The sequence below is a fragment of the Urocampus carinirostris genome, chromosome 2 (genome assembly GCF_059441175.1).
Source record: "Urocampus carinirostris isolate Australia breed hairy pipefish chromosome 2, RoL_Ucar_1.0, whole genome shotgun sequence".
Taxonomy (NCBI): domain Eukaryota; kingdom Metazoa; phylum Chordata; class Actinopteri; order Syngnathiformes; family Syngnathidae; genus Urocampus; species Urocampus carinirostris.
In genome coordinates, this window is record NC_142350.1 from 21,491,487 (window position 1) to 21,515,749 (window position 24,263).

Sequence of the window (24,263 nt, forward strand, 5' to 3'; positions counted from 1 at the left end):
TATGCATACACATTGTGTTGCCAGGTAAAACCCCAGAAATGGCAAACGGCAGCGCGTACTATACTGTATTTTTGCCTTTGTATCCTGGAGCGCCTTCTTAACGAAAGCAACATTTTCCCGTTCAAGTACTTTGCAGCCAGAAACTTTTCAAATAGAGGTACCACTGTATCCGTACGTCTTAGGTTTTGTACAGTTATTTAAATCCTTGAAAATGCTTCAAGTCTCATTTTTGTATAGGCCTTAATCACAAAATATCTCAAAGTACTGCACATGCCACAATGACACCCTCCCCTGATCTGAAACTGACATGTGGGCAAGGAAAATATCCAAACCCCGACATGAGGAAAATAAGAAAGTGGTAATTCCGCTTCTAGGATGACCAGGCTGCGACAGGTTTTGCATTGGATAACAATAGGATTTAAAAGTGCTTGAATCTTAGGTAAAGTGATTGTAAATGCTTGGAATTGTTGCCTTGTTTGTCAACAAGTCTGCTTAAATATGACAGACACTGCTCTCTGGTGGCTATACTTTACAATTGCATTTATTCTTCCCTTATTATCAGTGTTTGGCACGTGACTTTTAATGAATTATTATTAGTTATTCACTACTTCTTTTCAAAAAGTAACTGGTATGCGTCAAATAATTTGGCATTTTCTGAACATTAACTCATTTAGTTAAATAGAAGAGAACAAACCGGTAGTTGTGTTTTAAAACCTAGGCCAAAATACTGAAACTATCCTGCCAACATTAATTTTTTTATTGAAAAAAAATCAAATGTTGAGATATTTGTATTTCTTCTTTCGCCACTTAGGTCGGTGCCATGTTTTTCCTGCATCCTGCCGCCACGCTATGTATCACCTGCCCTCACTTGTACCAGACAACACGGTGCCATCTTTTGGTCAAATATTACTCAATGGTGCTTTAACTTTAAAATAATTACTTGGTAATAAATAGTAACAACATTTTAAAAAGTTCATTTTAGAAATATCAAAATGATAGCCCCTTTGCACAAATCGGTGACAAAAAGCAACTTGAAAAGGTTAGTGATCCCTGGTTTAAAACATGTTGAATATGTATTTGTAAAAATAATTTGTTAGCAAAGTATATGTTCAATGTTTGCTGCAACATAAACTGACTTTGAATCAAAGTTGGAATGCACGGTGCCATTGTTCCCATGTAATTACATAGTACTTACCTAGTAATTACAAATGTAAACCTTTTTAGTTGTTAGAATAACTACATAGTGCCTGGAAGTATGTTCCTTTAAAAAAAAAAAAAACAGTTTCCTTCACTTTTTTCCCCGCACTGATTACATAAACCCTAAATTAAGTCCCTATCATTATCTAGCTTTTGACATATTTTAATTTACGGCTCTCCAGCAGTCACGATGCCGCTCAAAGTAGTGACGGGAGAGTGACGAGAGGGCGGCAAGGAAGGAGATAATTGCCTCGCACAAGGACGGATCCTTTCTAATCATCGCCGATGGTAAGCCTCAATTTCAGATTCCATCATCCAGAGTTGACCCGCCCCAACGTGGATGTGTCAGGGATCATATAGGTGCTTAAATTCCCCAAAAATGTTTGCGTTTTAATGCTGCGTTTTTAAGATTTGAAAAATATTTGACTATTGGGTGAAGTGTAAATGCTTGAAATGCTTCCCATGTTTCTCAACAAGTCTGCTACAAAATCACGCCGACACTGCTCTCTGGTGGCTTTGCTTTGCCGTTGCAGTTCAAGTCAAGTCATATTTATTTGTGACGCCCTTAATCACAAAATGTATCATAAGACTGCACAGGTTACAATTACACCATCCCCTGATCTTAAACCAACATGCGGGCAAGGAAAAACTTAAAACCTCAGCACAAGGAAAAGGGTAATCTCGAGAAGTCGTAATACCCTTCCAGAATGACCAGGGTGCAATAGATTTAGGATTGGGTAACTGTACACAGAACAGTCAATATCAATAAAAGAAAACATAGGTAATATGGAGAAATGTGTCCAGAAGTTCTTCCCTCGTGATTAACGGCAGCTGGTATTAGTTTGTCCCATGAAGCAGAAATGGGGTAAGAGTGAATATCGGACCTAGAAAATCGCGGGTAAACAAACACAAACCCACCCAAACCCGACAGATTAACTTGATTTGATAATTGAGCAGGAAATCAACCCCTAAGCTTTTTTTGCCGCCAAACTAAACACAAAGCTTTACTTTGGCTGTGTGTATTCCAGCGCTGGAACGATTTCGGCTGAACTACGCGGCTTGGGATTCACTTGTGGCCGAGTCCCTCAATTCAAGTTTGCACTGCAAGTATGGCGCCTAAATGAAGGGTTGGATGCCAAAGTGCGCGTTTCGACAACAAGAGTGAAAGTGAAAATGAACAGAACGGCACCAAAAAGAAAATCATATTCTGCAGATTACAAGCTTCAAATAGTGAAATATTTGTCTGAAATGCAGAAGGAAAGATTGTAAAACTTGTAAGCTATTGACAAGAAGCAGAAATTATGTCTGACGTGAACGAAGTGGAAGGAGGAATTGGCGCATCTTTCACCCCTACATCGAGGAGGACAATTTGGAGAGATTTGGAGTTAAACTGATAGTTTAGTAGCATGTTTTTTATCTAAATAATTACTTGTGTAAAATTAAATGCATGCTGTGCAGATCATCGGTAAAAGAAAACAATATTTTAAAAAATGGCAATAGAGAAGCCCGGCCGGCCCGAATTAATGATTGACATGCTAATCCTAAATCCAGCCCAAAGTTCGAGCCCGGGCCCAAGGTCTTACCTCTACTGGCGAGCCACATATGATTCCTTTAATGACAGGCTACGGGCCAGTAAAGATTTGATCTCGGGCTGTAACTGGCCCCTGGGCCGGACTTTAGACATGCCTGGCATATGTAAATCACAGATATGTTTGTGGATCGGCAAAATACATGATTTACACATTATTTTGTCATCTAACAGTACTTTAGAAATTGTAAAATTGGCCTTGAAAGTCCTTAAAAAGTGCCTGAATTCACCCATGAAAAAGGTGTACAAACCCAGTAATTCTTATATTTTTGAAAACTACTGTGAGAATGAAGTTAGCATTAGCATCTGTGCTAGCTTTGAACGTTGTGCAGATTGTGTCAAATATTTATTTAAAATAAATCTTCCTTTTCTTTTTGTTTGGGTGAAAGTAGAAATGAGTTCCTGCCGTGATCGAAGCACTCGCCGATGAAACGTCGAAGAAGTTCGTCAAAACATCACGAAGAAATGCAATTCAACTATTTTTTTTGTCGACGCGTTCGGTAAGTGCCAAACCCACAACCCTCCCCGTGTCTGCCAGCCATTTTTTCCCCTCCCACTCAGACGTCGCTTTTGTGGTTTTGCCGAGCGATTATGAAGCGACCAATTAAAAATAGAGAATTCAAAGACTGATATGCAAATATTGGTCCGATAACGGCCTGCCTCTAAGCTCTCTTCGTCTTAACCTCAATTTTCTTTGATCCGCCGTGACAAACAAACTCTAGCGATAATCCTATTATATGTATTTTTATTTGTGTGAGCGTCTTTATTCATACGATGCTTTTTTGTTTCCCCTTTCTAGCTCAAAAGTGTTTTTTTTGGGTGGGTAATACACAAAATCAATTGTCTTCTAGTAACATCATCGGTCGCGGTCGCTGGTATGTAGCAGCTAGCATTGATGTTATTTATGACACCATTTAAAATAAAACTTTCCTGAATAATTAAATAGCAAAACAGATATAATTAACAATAATGAATACAGTAATCCAGGGACGATTTTAGGTACAGAGTTTTAGGAGTGCTGAGCACCCAGAGTGTCTAGCGCGTAAAAATAAATGTTACACTTGGTGATAAAGGATCATTAAAAATTGTTAAGGAGTGTCACTTCCCATTTTTGAACATCACATTACACTTTGTGGTTATCAGAAACACTATTACTAGCCCGTGCCCAGTTTTTACTCAATTGTTTCTACCAGAGCACACACATACAGAGGAAGCATGGAACCACTGTATAACATACTCTCATTGTAATACAACGGAGCCTCCACAGACTCCCCCACTTCGCCGTAAGTGACATTAGCCAAGCCATAAAAGAGAGGTTCTACAAATAGAATGGACTGAACCATTTCAAGGCAGTGAAGTGTTCTGATGCTGCTTTGTTCATATTTTTGTTTTGATTTTTTTCAAATCTAGCGTGCTTGGGTGGAAATTGGGTGTGCTTGAGCACCCCCCAAAACGGGCCTGTTACGCTCACGCAGTAATCTGTCAGTTATAGTGACAAATGGGGGGCTGAACACCCTGTAATACGTGAAAGTATATTGGGGGTTTTTGGTCCAATATGGCTCTTTCAACATTCTTGGTTGCTCACACTTGCTTTTTAGCATGTCCAGAAGCCCATCTTTGACTTCTCTGTTCTGCCTAACCAAAGGTTTTTTTGTTTGTTTTTCTGTTTTCATAGGATAGCTTTTACAGAAACTCAAAATTGAAAAATACAGTTGACCAAAAGTCTTTTGTCTTTGACAATTTCATAAACTATTAAGGGATATAAAACACATTTGGTAAATTCATAAACCTTCTCATCACAATTTTACATTGAATGTTCAAAGATGTTCAATGTGAGTACCATTGGTCACATGACACACATCAAAAAGATAGTCAAATTATTGCTAAACGCTTCCCAGCATTGCATTGTAGTAGGTTGTAAAAGCTTCTGTTATTTCGCGCTTTTTTGTTTTGGGCTATGTCAAAGAAAGCTGTCTACAGGCCATTCTTTTTTTAAAAAGCAACAGTCAATGGTGAGAGGTAATGCTGGAAAACTGGGTAATGGATAAATTAAGTGAGAAAGAGTCGGGTGACTTTATTTTCTGAAATGGATGGGGCGCCGCCACACATTTAGACAGTTTCTGAACACAACACTGCCAGACAGATGGATTGGACGGTCTGAGCAGGATGTTCACGATCTCCCAGATCTCACACCATGCAGTTTGTTTTTGTGTGGATTTGGTAAAGGATTTGTCTATGGTGCGGCCTATTCCAAGAGACGTTGATGAGCTGTTGAAAGTATTGACAATGCAATGATGCGGCGCGTTTGGCAAGAATTTGACTATCGTCTTGATGTATTTCATGTGACGAATAGTACGTTGAATATATTTAAACATTACATGTAAAAATTGAGATTCCAAGAATTATGAATTCACCATATGTGTTTTTTTATATTCTTAATAGTTTTCAAGATATAAAATGTGAAAATGTGCCACTGACTTTTGGAACAACCTGTATTTGTGTGTACGCAATATAGGTTTATCAAGGTGTTTTAAGTACGTGTACAACTTAGACCGCAATATTATTGATGCACAGATTGACAGAAAAAGGGGCAGGGTGACTGTTTAGCCCTTATGTATCCAATGTCTGGTTTGGAGGCCAATTATGGCCCTTGATCATTGATTTTTATACTGGCTTGCAGCCTTTGTCATAAAATAAATATGTGGCCCACCAGTAACGTTGATGGTGGCAGTTGCCCTTTGACCACGTTGCCCTTTAAACTTTAGCCCACCCTATTTGCAACATGGAAACTTCAAATAAAAAAGGAAAGTTGACTTTGAGTCAAATGAAAATGCTACAAAGGTGAGCTATGCGGTCATGACGCAAACAGTCATGCACTGTAAAGCTTTTGGCGGGTGAATGTATTGAGGACTGTTCAAAGAATGCCTGGCTGAATAATCAGCCTTCACACATTTTCAACTTACCAAATCTGGTTCGCTTTCTGAAAAGTTTTGACACCCTTGGTTTAGTCAATTAAAATGCAGAACACAATTTTTTTCCTTGCCCTCATGTTGGTTTTAGATCAGGGGATGGTGTAATAATAGTTTGTAGTTTGCAATAGTCTGTGGTCTGTGCAGCCCTTTGAGACTCCTTATGATTAAGATCTATGCAAACAAACATTACTTGAAGAGTAAACCGCAATATAGCGAGGTTACTGTACGGATAAATCTCTTTCAGTTTCCTGAAATTTTGAGGTTTCTCCAAGTCGTGGTAATCCCACCTAAACACTTTCTCGTGTCTTGCCTGGTCAGTCGAGCGCTTTTCTGAACTTATGAAGCGGAGACGGGCACTTTTAAAAGAACTTCCTTCCAACCTTAAGCCTCAAAGTGTTTCCCAAAAAAATGGAGTGTCAGAGGAACTTTGGCATCCTGACGACACCTTCATTTCCCGACTAATACCTGAACTAAATACCCTCGCCCGCTCCCGACGCGCGCCCTTTAATCACAAAATAACGGCCTGGAGGGGTGGAAGGGAGGCTGCTGGGTAATAAAAAGTGACAATTAAAGGATCCTCACCTTCGCCTGCGGCGTCAAAGAAAAGTCTACTTGTAATTATTGTGCAAGTGTTTGTTGGAACCTTAGCCGACAAATCCTTGAACCTGTGGCGACAGATGAAGGCGAGACCCCTTTTATCTGGAGGGGGGAAGGGCGAGGCACCGACAAGCTCTTGTGACGTTCCTTTCATTTGGGAACGTTTTAATGTCTCGTCAGGAGCCGCGTAGGCGACGTCGCTTGTATCAGGGCAACTTCTGAAGAGCAGCGGTCCCGCTTTAAGCGCCCCTTCATTCGCTAAAGCGCTTCTTTCTTGACGCCCTGGGAAAAACTTTCGGGATTTTTTTGTTTTCCCCTGTCCTGCAATTGTAGGATTTCTCGTCCAGAACAAAATAGAATGCGATTTTAGTTGGATCTTTTAATGCCAATGACTTGCCTGTAATTAATGTAGTGTTTTCTTGTTTCAGTTGTGTGTTTATGTCGATTTGGTCTTAAATTTAAATTTCAAAAGGCAATAAAAAGTCTTGAATTTTACTTGCCCTTAGCGGTAGGAACCCTGTTATTCTTTTCGAACTTATTGGCCTTTTGGGAGCACCACATACGTTTTTAGACTATTATATCAGTAAAACGGATGAAAAGTGTTTTTAGTTTATGTGAAAGATTGGCTAGACAGCAACTCCAAGTGAATTATTTTCTCCGTTTTTGACCCACACTCTCAGATTTAAGGAATTCTATTTACTAATCATCTAGAGAAAACTTGAATAGAACACAAATCAAAACAAGAATAAGAAAGCAACACAAAGAAAGATATAAGTTGCGATCTTGGCTGACACCATTCGGATAGAAAATCAATGTTGGCTTGGTTTTACTGTAAATAAGAGTTCAAGCAACTGTGCGTTATTGTAATTTGTTATATTTCCCGAAAGACACACAAACATTGATGTACTTTGTGTCAAGGTTCAAACTTGAGATTGTATTAGGATGAAGAAAAGAACACACTCTGAGTTGGAGATTTAGGTTTTTGATAGCCCTTCCATCGAAGGCGCATGCTTCCAAAATCGGCTCAGAAAGGAATCAGGCTCCGCCTATGGCTAGAGACCCTGTTTATTGGAAAGCACAGGCATAGAACAACACATCTGATTGGCTTGGGCGAGGTATTACTAATACAAGAAAATAATCTGATTGGTTTGGACATAAAACACATGTTAAATGAAGTATATAACGTTGGTCGCTAGATGGCTTGTGAGTGTAATGAATGAGCAATAAGTATAGTGAAACTTTGTAACATAAAGGATGCAATGTGTCTATGTAAGAAGAAAGGAGACAAGCTCTTGACTGACGTGAAGTCATCTTGATTAATAGTTAGCAGGCCCCAAGAGGATACAATTGTTGCAAAAATACAAACAGCACCTGGATATAATCTTTGGCTTCGTTAAGGTACTTTTGAGGGTAACATCATACACAGGCACATTCAAACTATAACTAAACCATAATTTCCCTTACATTTTCGTTTCTTTTTGATGATGGTGTCGGGCAGTTCTGATGTTTAAGCGGGATAACTGCAGTCCAGGAGACCGTCTCTGTTTCCGAAGGGCCTAGTTGTTGGTTCTCTCTGCTGGTCCTTTTTTGTCTTGAGGGGCGGCACTTTGAGTCCCACCGACTTTGGCCGCTGGCTCGATCAAGCAACGCTCTCTGGTTGCCTGGTCACAGGACTTGGTCGGAACGTTTTGGCAGCTTACTGTCCAGGACTTGGTCCTTTCCTGCTTGTTCAGTTGGAACAATGCTTGCTGGTCTCCACAGTACTTCTGTCTGCCTGAAAGAACAATGCTGTCCTGAAGATAAATTCTCGATACATAAAATAATATGTTTGTAGTTAACAATGACGCTAGCCCAGGGTTTCCATAAATGCTTAGCAGCGACCCAAGCCTTTCTCATCACGTCATCCATATGGTGTCGTCGGGGCCCCATTTCGTCCTGTGGTGAGCCAGCAGGGGGGAACCGGTCCTGTCAAAATCTTCCCCCTGTCTCATTTGGAATTAAACACACTTTACAAAAGAAGCCTTTCAATCCTCTTAGAATTGTCTGATCAGGTAGCAGAAAAGTCATTCGAGTTAATTGATTGGAAAAGTTACCTAAATCATTTTTAGATTATTCTTGATGGCACTTTGTGTAATATTCGACCACTAGATGACACTGTATTGTGTAACGTACATAAATAAACACGTTTGAAAAAAAAATATGGTGTAAGACTATTTTGTATTTTGTAAGGGAAAATATGACAGTTTGTAAGGGCATGGAGCCCTGGAGGTTGACAGGTATGGGAACATGCTTTTTATCACCAACAAAGTTGGACCTCTCTACCTGCTAAACATTCTCTAGAGCACATGTGTCAAACTCCCGGCCCGCCGTGTATTCATATCCGGCCGGCAAGACCATTTTACATTATTGTTATTAATGGCCCGTTCTCCATCTCGTTCAAAATTTGAACCATTAATCCTAAACCAAACCAAACTGAATTATATGGCACTACTTTTCAGGACGTATAGGGCACTTTTTCACTACGATTTAGAGTCGAGGTGTCACTCAAAATAAAACTCGATTTGGCTGTACAACGCTAAAGAATCCTTTATATAAAAGCCCACTATATAATCTGTGTTCAGATACTTTTTGATGAATCCACGGAACAAATTGTAAATACGCCAAAACACCGGAAGAGAACTTAGTTATTTGATTAGGTGAGTGGGAGGGATGGGTGGAGCTATGCAAAAAGTGCAAGCACTCCCTGCCATCTCTCGCCAAAGGTAAGCACATCAGGCTCCCTGTTCTCAAAATGGTGAGACGTTTTTACAAAATAAATGCTTGCATCTGGTTTTGAAACCAATATGTAGGAAAAAAAGGGTCAAAATGAGTTTAACCTATCTTGAGTAATTGCAAGGAAGAGACAAGTTTAAAGTGGTATGTTTGCTGATTTTAGGACATGGGCTCTGGCATTATTCTCTTTTCATAATTTTTATCAAATCATCAAAAATAAATGTGCTGAAGACTAAGCTTTTGTCTGGGGCGCGGGTTTAGCAATTTAGTCAATTTGTCTCATAATATATGGTGTAGCTCTTTCCCAAAATAAAATGTAACCATTTTGCTTTTATGACTCTTTGAGTCAAAATGGTTTCCGACCCCTCCTATATACTATATATATACTATACCCTTTTCGCCGCGCTCAAAACACAATACTGCAAAGAACTACACAGTGTCCGGCTGCAATCAGAGCAAATGATCAAATCAGAGTCATAAGAGCAAAGAAAACGGAATGATTAGAATTGTTATTTCTGAAATATACCTGTTTTTTGTATATTTCCAGGTTTTGTAGCATTTTCATATTCTACTTTTGACAGGAGATATATTAAGGAGAGCAAAATCTTTTGGGATATTTAAGTTTTTTTTCATATATACATTGACATAGTAGCAAAGGAATTTGAATATTATTTTAGTATTAAATTGTTTAAGTTAAGTTGGTGTTAAGTTGTATAATTTAACAAGCTATTTTTATTTAGAGCAAAATAATAAAAACTTTATAAGTGATTTAAGGTTTGAATTTAATATTCTTGTCTGTTTTTATTCATATTTATGTTCCAAAAACATTACATTTAAGTGTGTTCACTAAATGTTTATCCTGGTTGGCCCGTGACCTTAAGTGTGTTTTGAATTTTGGCCACAAACAGTCGCTTGAGGTTTGCTAAAGCACATTTGGACAAGCCAGCTTCATTTTGGAAAAAGGTGCTGTGGACTGATGAAACTAAAATGGAGTTATTTGGACACAACAAGGGGCAGTATGCATAGCGTAAGAACACACCATTCCAAGACAAACACTAGCTACCCACAGTAAAATTTGGTGGTGGTTCCATCATGCTGTGGGGCTGTGTGACCAATGCAGATACTGGCAACCTTGTTAAAGTTAAAGGTCACATGGATTCCATTCGGTATCAGCAGATTCTTGCGAACAATGTTATCGAATCTGTGCCGAAGCTGAAGTTGGCTGGGGCTGGATACTTCAACAAGACAAGGACCCCAAACACTGCTCAAATTCTACTAAGGCATTCATGCAGAGGAACAAGTACAATGTTCTGGAATGGCCATGTCAGTTCCCAAACCTGAATATTATTGAAAATCTGTGGTGTGATTTAAAGCGGGCTGTCCCTGCTCGGAAACCATCAGACCTGACTGAGGAGAAGATGTTTTGTAAAGAAGAATGGTCAAAAATACCTTCAGCCAGAATCCAGACCCTCATTGGAAGCTATAGGAAACGTTTTGAGGCTGTTATTTCTGCAAAAGGAGGATCTACTAAAGATTGATGTCATTTTTCTGTTGGGGTGCCCATATTTATGCACCTGCCTACTTTTGTTTAAGCAATTATTGCACATTTTCTGTAAATCCTATGAACTTCATTTCACTTCTCAGATATCACAGTGTTTGTCTGCTATTTGATATATTTAACTGAAATTGTTGATCCGAACAACCAATGATTTAGAAAGGAAAATCTTGAAAACGATCGGGGGTGCCCAAACTTTTGCATACGACTGTATGTTCAGTATATAAAATCCCTAACACTGCAAAAGGATTCCTTCGGTCTAGTCCCCACCTAAGTCTGAAGATTAATGGCTCCCTCTTTGGCTTATAATTCAAAGTCATCCTCACATACATCATATTTTCAAGCAGGTAGATTAGCAGAGCAGGAACATTCATCATGTGACGCTTCGCATCCAGTCGCCACGGCGACATCCTCACACGGACGTGTCCCGTCGAGCGTTTAAGTGCTGTTTGTGCAAAGCGAGTTCAAACGATAGCCGCCACCAAAAGAGCGCGCTCGTCGTTCCTCACCATCAGCACGGAGGCATGAAAAAAGCAAAAAAACTCCAAATCTTTAAAGCCCCATAGTGTAAAATTTGACCACTAGATGGCACTGTGTTGTCTGGTACAATGAAGGGCCAGTGATACAAAGCACTGTGTGGTGGCAGGATGCCGGACAAACATGGCCGCATGCTGGTTTAAGATCAGGTAATTGTGTAATTTTGTAACTGTAATCCTGTGCAGTCCTTTGAGACATTTTTGTGATTAAGGGCTATATAAATAAACTTGACTTGACTTGAAACTTGACTACTTAAGTCGGGATTTCACAATGTAAAATAAATACAAATTTCACGACCTATGATTTCAAAATTAACAGTGGCGTGGTAGTCCATGTATTTTTGACTACTATTCAAATCAATGCTTGTTTTTTTTTTTGTTTTTTTGTTTTTTTATTGGATGAAATTTTCTGTACCACTAAGAGGCACTAAAAATGCATTTATTTTTATTTGTGTTATTTTGCTTATTATACCCTTATTTTTCTATGTTTTGTAAGTAGCTTTTATTATATGGATTTGTTGAACATTTAGGAAAATGCAGAATTGGTTCGGTGAAAAGAGAAAATTAACAGTAGTTATAAGCAAAATTACTTACCAACAGACCAAAAAATGGGGATATTTTTTTAAACTACCTAATTAAATTATATTGACTCACAAAAATCAAAGCCATTTTGTATCATTCACGGTTCGCGAATCCCTCAACCACCTGGGTTTGTTGCAGCACCAGTGAGGATGCAACTCTAGACAGCTTTCTCCACTGTTGACGGTTCCTGGCCTGTTTTTGGGTGGTGGCATAGTTGGCACCGTTCCATTCCTTAATGTTGCAGGCCCAGTTTGATTCTGTCTTCCCTTTCCCCCTCAAACTGTCCCCTGGAGAATGATCTTGGCCAATCCTTATGATCTTGTGACGTGACCATCCCACTGCAGTTTTCCTCTGCGTACAGTTGACAATTGTTCTTCGAAGGGTCCCCTGATGGTGTTGAGCACCTTTTCGTTCTATTTAGCTGATGCCTACAAGTTTGCTATAGCATCAAATTTCTATAGCTTAGATTTTCTTTTTCAGTTTTGCTGAGAGTGTCCATGTCTTCGCAAGTGTAGAGGAAGATGGAAGTAACCAGCGCTTCACTGCTATGTTCTTGTCCCTCCAGGTGTGTTTTAAGTTTGGAAAATGTGGCTGTAAATTGAGCTAACCTCGCCACCATTTCTAGTTCTGATCCCTGTTCTGATATGACAGCTCCTAGATATTCCAATTTGGTGACAGGTTCAAGCTATTGATGGTGGATGGTGAGGTTTGTGGTAAAACATTTTTTGTGATGATTTCCATCCCATACTGGGTTGATTCTTTGTCCAGGTGATTGACCAACGCTCTTAGTTCCTGTTTGTATCCTGCCAATCCGACAATAACAGCAAAACAGAGGTTAGTGACACTGCCTCCCTTAATACTGAATTTACCTTCATGTTGGTCCAGAGTTTCGGACATGATCCCCTCCAGGAAGATGTTTAATAAAGTTGGAGAGAGAGTGCAGCCTCACACAGACTGTGGTTTAAAACCACTTTCCTATGGTACCATTGATCAGTCCCGCACTCTTGGCATTGGCTTACGGTTGTTATATGATCTGAACTAGTTTCTGGCCCATGTTGTACTTCTACATGGTGTTCCACAACGCTGCTTGCTTTATCAAACGTCTTCTTGAAATCAACAGAAATGTGAGAGCTGTTTCTCTAGTGGTGTTGAAACTTCTTACATAGGATGCACAGATTTAAAATATGTTTTCTGGTGCTACTTCCCTCCCTTAAACCTTACTGTTCTTTGTCTAGGATGTTTTCTGCCTGTGATTTCAGTCTCTTCTGTAGGACATATAGCATAACTTTACTTGCATGGCTGATGTGACTAGTGGTTCTGTAGTTGAAGAATCATTACTTCGACTTAAATATTTTTTTAAATAGAATTGGAATGAAATACAATAAAGTGCAAAACATTGTTCACCATAAACAACACTTTCTTCAAGGAGAAGTAGCGTACAGTGAAAGCAAATATGCAGTATGCAAATATGTTCCTACTCTGTTATATTATCACGTATCAAGATAATCCCGGGGCTGTAAAAAACTTTCTTGTGGGCCTCATCCAGCCTGTGAGCCTTGACTTTGACATATGTAAAAGGTTTAAGGTAACACAGCTAGCTTGCTGAGCAAAACATCCCCAAACTGATTGGATGTTCCGATTGAAATCTAAAGCAATTGCCAGCACTCGAATGTTGGGAATTTCACAAAGTGCTCAGGCTGGATTAGCAAAAACGAAAACACTTCATCAATTTTCCAGCAATTTGCGTCTTTGGCCGATTAACGCTGCCTCTCAAAATGATGGACTGCATTATTCCTTAATCTGCCCGACGATGCTGATAAGAAAGACGGGAAATGGAGCGCGGACTGCGATACAGCGACGCCTTTGGCGTAAATGACTCTTTTCAGACTTTTGATGGAAGCAGATTGAATTCCCTTCAAATTGCAGCAGACGCTTTTAGTTTGCGTTAATCCGCGCCGTTTAAATCTTGTCACTGCTTTGGCTGCCATCTATCCAGGGCTGGCGACCTGTCACATCATATCTTCCTTAATGAGATGATGCTTCGTGAGATGTGTTTAATTTCTAATTGACAAGTTGGACAATCATAGCAAAACATACTTGGAATGTTTTTTTTTTTACCAAATTGGCAGAATTTTGTTCATCTCAAATTTGAAAAATGTTCTATAAAATGAGGATAATGACCCCTACTCAACACCACCTGCCTTATCATAAAACTTTGACCAGTTAACGGTGGGTTGCATTGTTTGAAATGTCCTTAAAAAATTTAAGTAGAATATTTTCTCTATTAAGAGTGTGTTAACAATGCCCAATTGAGTTCAAAGAGCATTTATACAGTTCTTTTATGCCGCACCTCTTTGCTTTTTTATTATTTTTATCGGAGCTGTTTGAGACTTGCAACACATTTCAAAGCAGGAAATGAGGGAAAGGGTAGAGAAAAAGTTCATGCTTGTCCTTGTGGTTTTCTGTTAGTGTAGCATGAAACGGGTGAAAGTAAGAAAAGGCTTGTTTGAAATATAGTCCAAACACCAACCAAAACCCACCCAAAAAAGAAGAGTTTATTTGAGCATCTGTAAAAAATGCACGTACTTGCATGTGCCACACAAGCAGTTTGACAGAGGCTGCAATGGTTATATGAGCCAGAAGATGGCGTCTGCGAGTAGAACATTTCAAAAAGCTCCAATAAGAATGTTTTGGTTTATGGTGTTAGAAAAAAAAAAAAGTGTTAAAATTGTAATAAATTGAGAATACAGGTAAATGAGCTCAATTTTCTGCACATATGACAACAACTGACCAAAAGTCCAAAGTTGGAACGTTGACCCCAGGGGTAAGATCGGGCCTAAAACATCCATCTTGACCCGACCCAGGCCCAGGGGTATTATATCATGAGCCAGACAAATTAACTAAATCTTCAGGACCAAGCCCAAAGCAAACCCAACATTTCATATTTTATTTGGAAGGATTCGATAGGAGCAGAGGAGATTTATCATAACAAGTTAAAGCTTGTTATTTGTAACAAATTCTTCTCATCATGCTCCAATATGGTGTTGTGATGGAGCAAATGGGAATGTAATCAGCCAACAGAGCCAGGTTGTAAAACGTTGTAATGGAGCATTATGGGAATGAGTTCAGCCAAAATATTGTTGTTCAACAATTGACCAGTTAAAATAGAATAGAATAGAATTTTACTTTTATTGTCATTCTTTGTAACAATGCACACAGAACGAAATGTCGATGCACCTGACCCGTACAGTTAAACTGCAGCGAGCTGATGCAGCCGCAGCCAAACAGGGCGCAGCTATTTTAGTCATTAGGTGACCAAACCCCCCAATTCCAACCCTTAATGCTGAGCGCCAAGCAGGGAGGCAATGAGTACCAATGTTGTGAGTCTTAGGTATGACTCGGCCGAGGCTTGAACCAGCGACCTCCCAGTCTCAGAGCCGGCGCCCTACCATCTAGGCTTCCGAGCTGGTTACGTGCTCCTTCAAGATAAAATAGGCGAGACAAGTGGTACCGTGAGTACAAATAATGTGATAATGAAATAATATCTATTGCCTTTTCCCATGTTATTAAGAACACTCTCACTGCCGATTCCCATCATACCGAATGCTGAGCAAATTAAGTTATTTTTGGGGTACAAAAACATTGCATGTATACAGTAATCAGGGTTCATACGGGCGCTTAAAACACTTGAAAATGTTGGAATTTTAAAGTTTTGTTTTGAGGATTAAAATGCGCTTGGATTTTGGATGAGGTGCTTGTAAATGCTTAAAATTATGCCATGTTTCTTATCAAGTATGCTTAAAAATGATGCAGACACTGTTCTCTGGTGGCCTCCCTTTCCTTTGTATTTGTTCGTCCCTTAGGATTAACGGCACCTGGAATTAATTTGTTTGGCATTGTTCTAAGAAGCATCATCACCCCCTTGAGTTGTGCCTAAGAGGACTGGTGCATGCTACACCTAAAAACACACTATGAAATGTGTATGAGTGCAAGGATTTTGTATCAATTGTGGAGATTTACTATGAGCTATGCAAAAAAAATGAAGGTGGTGTTTCCCAGTGGTAAACTGTAAGGTGGATAACTTACTACAACTGAAAATGTAGGCTACAATTTAGCCAACACCTACATGGGGAGGGATTTGTCTCAAAAATAATTACACACAAATGGTTCAGATCCACAAATATTGTATTTTTGCGATTTACTCAAGATTGAAAAATCATGTCTTGATGAAATCACATGCAAGATTAAATATCGCATATGTAAATTGCAGATATATTTGTCGCTCTTCAAAGTTCATGATTCAAACCGGATTTTTTTTTTTTTTTTAAACGACTGGAGAAATTGGACAATTGGCTTTGAAACTCGCTAAAAAGATGTAAAGGATAAATAGGGTATAAGCAAGAAGCAAGGAAAACTTATACCGTAAATTCCGGACTATAGAGCGCACCTGATTAAAAGCCCCACCCACCACATTTCAAGGGGATAACCGCTTTTGTACTTATATAAGCCGCATGCGCCCACATTAAAACGTGTAACACAATCACAAAAGTGACCCAAACCCGACTTTAAGTCCCGCGATTGTAACTAAATATAAAGTACTCAGACCAAAAACCACAGCCGGCAAAATGAACGGAAAATGATCCCGGTACTTAAGGTTTGATGCAGACCTGCAGAGTCCGGGTCCCGTTGAAAGTAATCCAAGGAAAAAAAGTCTATATTTCCAAAGGTAAGGGTGGGAAAAATATATATCCACTATTGTCGGCCGTGTCCACAAACGTGTCTTACCTTAACTCCACTTCCCGTCAGCCCGCGTTTGCCCCGCCCCTTCTTTCTCATTTGCTCGTGCAAAACATATCAGAATAAGTTTCTAAAATAAATACGTTACAAAAATATACAGTTGCAAATACATATTATACATGGTTACACATATTTACAAAGAAAGACGGTACACTGAGAGAGTTTTCAAAGCTTTAATAATAATAATATAACTTTCATCCCAAACCGTGACTGTGACAGGTAGCAACACGCTACTAGCAACACGCTCGCAAAACAGTAAACGGGTCTGTTAAAAAAAATATACCGTACTTGTAAAAATCACGGTTAAACCTCCTCATCTTCCTCCTTATAACTGATGCCATCAAAGTCATCTTCCTCAGTATCGGAAGGAAACTTTGCCGTATAGACGTCGTCCCACGCTCCCTTATTCTAAAACACGCTAGCAACACGTTCTCAAAGTAAAGTTTACGTGCAACAGCGCTGTTTCCTTCTTTATCGGATTGCTCGATTGCTTTTAGCTTGAAAGCTGCTTCATGTGCCTTTCTATTTGCAATTTTCATGATGACGGTAACTTTACGCTAATTTAATTTGTGCACAAGCTAAGAAGTTGCAGTCTTCCTCGGCGCATATATTCCAGCGGTCTAAATCTTACCTTTTGTACTCGAGCGCCGCTTTTGCCCATCAGTAACAGTAACGGCGGAAAAAATAATTAACTAGATTACCCTGTTACTAAAAAAAAAATAACACTGCTGGTGAGTCAGATTTACAAATAAATGTACTTTTGATTGGCAAATAAAGCAATATATAAACTGTAGCTTGGAAAAAATTATTTTATTGTCTTACCTTAACTTATAGATGAAATCTATGCACTGTTCCTTTTAAATAATAGCATTGATAGGTAAACGTATTGGTAATTATCTATTTGGAAAAAAAGTCCACGCAATGAGAAAAAAATTACTAGACGTTCTGTTTTACTAAGACTACTGTAAAATCTGGACTATAGAGCGCATCTGTATATAAGCTGCATGCGCCAACATTTAAACATGTAACACTGTCACAAGTTTAACTCAAACCTGATTTTAGGTGCCGCAATTGTAACTGCAGATATAGTACACCATCCATCCACCACAGTCGGCAACATGAACGGAAAATGATACCGGTAGTTAGAATTTAATGCAAACCTTTAAAGTCCAGGTCCCGTTGAAAGTAATCCAATGAAAAAAATGTATATTTCCAAAGTTAAGGGTGGGAAAAATATATATCCACTATTGTCCGCTGCAACAACAAAGAGATTTAACTCCGCTTTATCCCACTTCCCGTCAGCCCGCGTTTGCTCCGCCCCTTCTTTTTGATTCGCTCGTAGAAAACATATCACAATAAGTCTCTAAAATAAATACATTACAAAAATATACAGTTGCAAATACATATTATACATGGTTACACATATTTACAAAGAAAGATGGTACACCGCGAGAGTTTTCAAAGCTTTAATAATAATAACATAACTTTCATCCCATGCCTGTGAAAGGTACCACCACGCTACTCCTAACATGCTCGCAACGCACAAAGCGCAGCAGTTAAAAAAAAGCCATACCGCAATTGCGAAATTCACGTTAAACCGTCTTCAGCTTTCTCCTTATAACTGTCGCCATCAAGGGCGTTTTCCTCATAATCGGAACGAACCTTTGTCATACGGACAATTCGAACGTAATCTAAGCGGATGCAGATGCAGTCTACCTCGGCGCACAATTCCACCGGTCTAAATCTTACCTTTTGTACTCGAGTGCCGCTGGTGGCCGTTGGAAAAATTACATAAATTGGCCGCATCACTGAATAAGCCGCAGGGTTGAAGGTTTGGGAAAAAAGTAGCGGCTTATAGTCCGGAATTTACGGTAATTCTGTCTTGATGGTTGCCAACCCTTGGGCTAATGTATACTTTTCAACTCATTATTTTAGTTACCTACATTGACATTTGGGGCGTTTTTAGCCGTCTTTGTGAGACCAATCCTTGGCTTCTCAACCCATCAAGCCCACTCACCGCCTCCATCCCCACGGCAGAGTGTGATCCTCGGTGCATCTGTCAGTTGTCAGAGGACGGCAACTGATACAGAGACCTGTCACTTCTCGTCATTCGGCGCCGCTGAGGTCTTTTGCAGCTGCCTTCCTTCCTCCGGCCTGCGGGAAGAGTGCGGATGCGTGTGTCAGCGTGGAAGGTTTGCAAACTCTAATGACAGGGAAACGAACGCTACTGTGGGAAAGAGCCAGGCCAAGCAGGAAGTACATTAGATTGTAAATGTTAGAGCGAGGGAAAATGCATTCAGGAAGCCGGGGCGGCCTCTGTTGATCACTTGAATTGAGTTGCCTGGATTGTCAATGATAACAACTATTGATGTGCTTCTCAACTCAAATCCCTGAATCATGTGCCGAGCAGTGTTGGAAATGACGTTGTTCTTAGTAGCGGAGTAATCAAACTCAAGTCACACAAGTAACATAAGTCACATTTATTTGTATAGCCCTTAATCACAAGATGTCTCAAAGGAATGCACATGATTACAATGAAACCATCGCCTGATCTTAAACCAACAAAACTAACTCATTTTTCCGCCATTACCGTCATTGACGGTCAAACGCGCTGCGTTACTTTGGCCGCAGAACGCCAACGGCGGCGAGCCCCTACAATCCTGAAGCCGTTTTCAGCAGGGTGGTATTCGCTCTCCCCCAAGTTGTTTACATCGTGTTCTTTGGGTCATGTAACCATTCAAAATAGAGTTAGATAGCGATTACGAATCTAGTATTTACTAAAGCACCTAAAGAAAAGGCAAACCTGACTCAAGCTTGAAGGAAACATCTCTTTGAGTGAGCTCTTTGAAGTGAACAAAGGGAGCCAGCTTCCTACCAATCAAAAGCAGGTTCCCCTCCGGGACGCCTTTTTTCTCTTGTGATTGGTTGATATGCATTTTAGGTGAATTCTGTGTTATTGACTTTAATTTTTTTGAGCATAAAAATGATAAAATTAGTTTGGTTTTGTTTCTTTTGGGTTGATTTATACAGTGGAACCTCGGTTCTCGACCATAATCCGTTCCAGAACCCTGTTCGAGAACCGATTTGTTCAATCACCGAAATCAATTCTCCATTAAAAATAATGTAAATCGTTTTAATCCGATCCAACACCCTGAATGTTTACCTGAATGTTAAACGTAATCATAAAGCTAACCCAGGCTATTGTACGTTTGCGTTATCGTAATCTTCCGTACGAAAGATTACGCTAACATGAACGTGTAAAAATTAAAAAAAAAGATAAAAGAATTATGAACAGGATTTCTTACCTTTGTGGTGGTCAGCAGAAGGCGCAGGCAAGATCAGACACTCGCACACCTCTTTCATATTTGGCTATTATGTCTTACTTAAAGGCAATAGTTGTACAAACAACTTTTCTTTTTTCACCTGTCCTGCTTGCACCGACCTTCTTCGGAGGCATAGTTAGGGGCTAAAACACTCCGTTCACCGATATAAAAAGCGAAAGCAAAAAGAGGCAAGTGCGCACGTGATAACAGTAGGTCACGAGGGGTGGGGGCGATCTACACCTGTACGCCGCTCAGCATCGCATCCTAGCGTACGCACTCACGCATTAGCCCCGTTGAACTCCAAATTTTTGACCAAACAGCGAAGCAAGAATTTCTCGAAATATTTGGTCGAACTCCGATTTGTTCGAACTGAGAGGCGTTCGAAAACAGAGGTTCCACTGTAAATGTTTTATTATATTTCATGTTTTTTTTTTTCAGTATTAATGTGTTAGTACAAAAAATGTTTATTATTTTTTTTCTCCTTGTTTCTCTTTTTTTTTTCCGTGGTTATTGAAAAACTTGGTATCACACATATATGCACCCCTGCTTCATTTGTACCATGTGAAGTGATTGTTTATTTCAAAAGCAGGTGAAATGTTTCTATTGTTTTAAAATCAAAATGAATATGCTTTGTATTTAACCTGCTTTTTTCACTGGCACTAACACAGAACAATTTGTGATACTCTTACACTGCTACTCTCTTAATACACACTTCCAAATATGTTTTTTATTCATAGCATATCTTAAACCCCACAGTTTTATTGCATGTACCAAGCATGTTATACTTTTTTTCTGTTCAAATGATGGCATAGTCAAGGAAAATGATCATCTTGAAACCCCTCCGTGTGTGTGGAGCATTTTCCTTCAGGGGCTACACTGCTTTATGGGGCCTCATTTTGCCATCATTAATAACAACATAGTGCAGGGGTCGAGAACCTTTTGGGGTCAAGAGAGCCTAGCCATACATTTTAAGACAAAATTCTACCAAACCGCCAAACCCGCTCTCCAGACAAAGGCAAATTCTTCAGGACATTTGATATCACCGTGTGACGTTAAATGATTTGATAAAATGTACGGAATAATAATAATGCCAGACCCTGTGCCCCGTATTAACAAATGTACCACTTTATACTTGTCTGTCTCCCGCAATTACTTAAGATTGTTGGGGTCCATTTTGACTTAAATTTTTTTCTGAAATAATGGTTTCAGAACAAGGTGCAAGCAGTTCCTTTGTACTGTACAAATGTCACGAAATTTTGCAAACTAACAGTTTCCATCCGTACAGTATTTCCAGGTTTCGTAAAGGTGCTTGACATCCTTGAATATTGTCTTTTCAAAGATTGAAAAGTTCTTGAATGTTGGGTGAACTGCTTGTAAATGTTTGAAATTGTTGCCATTTTTCTAGTCAAGTATGCTTAAAAATGACGCTGTCAATGCTCTCTAGTGGCTTCACTTTCCCATTGCATTTCTTCTTCCCTCGTGATTAACACAGCTTGTATTAGTTTGTATGGCATCGTTCTATGAAATATCATTGCCCCCTACAGGCCAAACCAAAACCGGGCATTGTGAGATGTATATTAGTGCAACAAATACATATCCATCATGGACATTTATTGTGGGCCATGCAAAAAATAAGGTAGTGTTTCCCAGTGTTACATTGTACCGGGAAGGACCTTCTGCAACTGAAAATGTAAGCTACATACTATTGTCATTTTTACCCAACACCTATGCGGGGAAATATTTTTCAAAAAAAAAAATCTTGACTCTTGTTTTGTTCGGATCCACAAATAGATAAGTGATTTACTCAAGATCTAAGAATTCACATGTCTAAACGCACACGCAAGATTAAAAATCTCATATATTTTTATGGCTCTGCCGAATACATGATCTCACTGGATTTCTCCTTTTAATGGTACTGGAGGGGTAGGAACGTTGAATTTAAAAGCCCTTAAAAAGTGCTTGAATTTGGCCATGAAAATGTTGTACGAACGGCAGCACGGCAGCGCAGTGGTTAGCGCATGTGCGGCACAGTTCATGTCATGGGAACCTCCTGCGTGGGTTCAAATCCAGCTCCAGACTTCCTGTGCGCAGTTTGTATGTTCTCCCCGTGCTTGCGTGGGTTTCCTCCGGGCACTCCGGTTTCCTCCCACATTCCAAAAACGTGCATTTCAGGTGAATTGGCCGGTCCAAATTGTCCCTAGGTGTGCATGAGCGAGTGAGTTGTCTGTCCCCGTGTGCCCTGCGATTGGCTGGCAACCAGTTCAGGGTGTCCCCTGCCCACTGATTGCTGGGATGGGCTCCAGCACCCCCGCGACCCTACTGAGGATAAGCGGTGCAGCTGATGATGATGATGATGATGATGTTGTACGAACCGTGTATTTCCCTTGGCTTAGTGGGCTCGCGCGAGAGCGAAGGAAAGTGTGCTGTGCTTGCAGAGATCCCCCCACACCCGTACCACTCACCCATTCAAATTGCTCTATGCTTGGTTGTCGGGTTTTTGTGCATTTACAGTTTGTTCTGTAGGCTATCATTGTAAAGTGTCTCAACCGCAAACATGCATTATTTAATGAGCTTCTATGTAAAGGATTCCTTAGTGATCTACAGCCAGATGGGGACTGTTGGTGTAACACCTCCAATGTAAACTGTAGTTAAAATGGTGCCAATTATATTATTGACCGAGCAAATAGGCATTGCCAGCGCTACATTGGCTTTGACCGTACTAATCTCGGATTAGATCATATTATATTTGGAACGACACAGAAGAAATTTGCATGACCAAAATTGTAATTCATAGCCATATGTACTCATGAAAACCTCTAAAAATACCCACTTAATCTGTGGTAATGTTATTTTGGCGGCTTGTGTAGGTTTTATGAGCACAGGGACTACTGCTGGGTTTTTTTTTTAGCATGAAAATCACAGTAAATACTCACATAAACATAAATATGTGCTCTCCTTATTCTGATGTGCATATATACATGTAACACGTCCTTTATGTTGGTAAACTTTATCTCTCTTGTTAAGATGTCGAAGTGTCCTTGGGCAAGACACTGAATCCTTAATGCCCTCGATATCAGGTAGTTTCCTTGCATGGCTGACGCTGCTATCGGTTAGTTAGTTAGTTTGCAAAAGGGAAAAGTGTGAAGCACATTTTAAAGCGCTTTGGGAGGTCTTCATTGACTTTAAAAGTGCTAAATAAGTGCAAACCATTTACAGCGAATTTCTAAAACTGACCAAAAGGTAGCGACAAAGTTGCAAAAGATCATTAGATATATTTAATGCAATACGGGCGATTTTTGTAAATGCAAAGTATATTGAAATACAAGTGAGTAAAACTGTATTTAAATAGGTCGGGATTACGTCAATAATTTTGTTATGTTTTTATTTGTTTTCAGCATCTGAGCCCTGTGTGAAGCTGATCCCATTGGTCTGTTTTGATCAAATATTTCGAAGTCGAGAGCAAATAAGACGAAAATAAAAATAATGCAGTCATAACACTTTAAAAACGTTTCAGTTGATGTTTGAATTTCAGATTAGCGGAAAAAGTATTCGCTATTACACCCTTTTCATTTATTTCAAATCTGATCTAGGATATACTATTTTGTTACCGTACTGACCACCAGATGGCGACAACACTCCGACTGTCGTGTGATTAAAACTCACCAATAAAAGTGACTTAAAATGTTAATGTAACGTATATTTATTTACTTTTTGAATTCATATTTTGTTGAGGAAGGTGAGTCATCCCTGACTGTGTCTGTTCAAAGGGATGTAATCTTGCACCGAACTTGCATAGCTAGGGGATGATACACAACTGTTGTTCATTTATTAATAACAAGACTTAACAAAATCCCCTTCTGCAGACAAATATATTGTATTCCCAAAAGAAATCATTTAATCTAATAAATTTCTAATTGGGTATAGAGTACAAAGCAAAAAAAAAAAAGAATTTGAATTGTCTTTACTGTCATTGATATCAACGTTGTGAAAAATTATATGCGACGAGATTAGACCTAATACTCCAGGGTAAAACATGTAAAATAAAGATCTTAAAGAGAAAAAAAGAAACGGCTATCAAGTTGACTAGACAAAAAAATGAATACAGCATAGTGCTTAAATAAATTGGCGTAAATTATAATGTATTTGATAATAATGCAATGAAGGAAAAAAAAGTGCATTGTAACAATTGTGCAATAACATTTAGCAGTAATAAAATCCCCAAAATACATATATTTATAAATAATATCCGAATCAAAATGTGACTCAAATTTTAAATTATAAAACTACAAAATTTGATGGTGAGATTGTCATTGAATATTTCTGTAAAGGCATTTCTTATTAATT